Source organism: Tupaia chinensis, unplaced genomic scaffold (assembly GCF_000334495.1).
Source record: "Tupaia chinensis unplaced genomic scaffold, TupChi_1.0 Scaffold140176_1, whole genome shotgun sequence".
NCBI lineage: Eukaryota > Metazoa > Chordata > Mammalia > Scandentia > Tupaiidae > Tupaia > Tupaia belangeri.
In genome coordinates, this window is record NW_006200055.1 from 157,998 (window position 1) to 159,999 (window position 2,002).

The window sequence follows — 2,002 nt, forward strand, 5'->3', positions numbered from 1 at the left end:
GAGCCTGCTCTCTGAAAGCTCTTCCCATATGGTCCCCAGCATGACATTGTCGTACTTCCCTTTCTAGGACCTGTGATAATAAATCCTGTAAGCCCATATGCACTCTGAGTGTGATTTCCATGGCCCTATTGAAATGATCCTTAAAGAACTCTACGAAGAAGGAAGACTTATTGTTACATTTACAACACAATTGGTGATAAGAATGGAATAATTCTAAACTCTGGTCAGCAATGTATCAGAGATGCATTCTGACTGCTCCTGGCTTGCTAAAGGGCTATCCTAACTGAACTCTCTCATTTGGGAGGCCTATCTGTCCTACTGGCATTGTTGTGCACTGTTCTGTATGGCTTTACATTGCCTCTCTGAGTGCTGCCAAAACTCTTCATCCTAAAGTATGGACACTATACCAATCCTAATAATACACTTAGGATACTGCCTCCTACCTTGATCCAGGAGGGAGCAAGAGTGGAATCCCATCACTGGGTCGTGTGAACTGGCTACTTCTCAGTGTGCCCCTGGATGATTGTGATTTGAGGAAGGTCCTCTCTCACAGAGGCACACAGTACATATTTCTGACTATTAGCTGGAAACCTAGAGGTCTGATGGGCTGTTAGAGAGGGAAATGATCCTGTCTGCACCATTCAATGTATCACAGACCAGCACTTGGGAGAATGAGATAGTCCATTTCTCTTCCTCTTGGTGTCAGGTGCCCCTCCTCCCTAGGAGAATCCTTAGCACCTCAAAGAGTTGATGCTGGCAGGGGCAGTTGCATCTTCTTGGCACCTTCTTGGCTTCATCTCTTACTGCTGTTGATCTTTGTCCACTAACCCCATGGAGTAGTATGGATCTCATTCTTGGAGGGTGAGGCTCAACATAATAAATAAAATGGGGGGAGGGGAATAGAAAAAGGAGCACTTTGACCTTATTTCCTGTAAGATGCCTGAGGAGGTTTCTCAACATATTTGAGACAAATCTCCTGTTAAATATACTTGGACATTATTAACTTCTGCTGATCTATTGACATATTAAGGATATGCCACAATCCCTTCTCTTTCATTCTCCTCTCAGGATTGTGGGCATGCACACACACCCACCTGATGTGAGTTTTAAGTCGCCAGGTCCAGGACTCAAACTGCAGTCAACTACATGGAAGTCCAGTGACATAATCATTGCACCATCTGCTAGTACCAAGAATTACATTTTTAATATCTAAATTGTCCAAGTTAAAAAAGAGACAAAATAGAGACTCTATTGCAGTAGTATATGCTGTTTGATGCTGGTATTCAGTAGGCTGAAGCCACAAGGGAGGCCTGGCCCACCTTAAAAGCAGCCTTGATGGTGAAGATGCATATGCCCAGCTATTTGAGAGACTGAAGCAGGGGAAATCACAATATTTACAAGATCTATCTTGAAAAAAATAATAATAAAAAGAAAGATAAAGTTGAGATCACTATCACCCACTTGGATATAAACCCCAGTCTCTCTCAGTCTGATTGGGACACCTTAGAAAAAGTGTCCAACAAAACACTTGGTACTTCCAGGAGCTTATAAGGTAAACATTCAGAGAGAGAGATAGAGAAAGAAATAGCAGAGTTATGAGCCATCTGAAAGATTTACTTAAGAGATATAAAAAAGAAAGAGAGTTGAAGAGGAAAGGGACTGATTATCTTGCCTAGAGACTCAGTCCCTTTCTCTTACTCCTTTTCCTCTTGTCAGCTAAAGACACAAATTAAGACCAACTAAAAGCTTAAAACAGAAAAACCAAGAGCAGGGTTTGGTGGGAGGGAAGACAGATGCTTTAGGTGACTGTAAACCCCAGAGGATAAGAAAAGGAACTTTAACCCTACACTATGTGTTAATTGCAAAACAAACCCTGAGATGCAGAGGAAGCAATTAAGATTAGTAGCTAAGGAAGTCTGATACCACATGACCAACCATAGTTGGAATCTCAGCCCTGGCCACTTGAAAAATCTGTCAGACGTGTGTGCATGCATGCCCAATA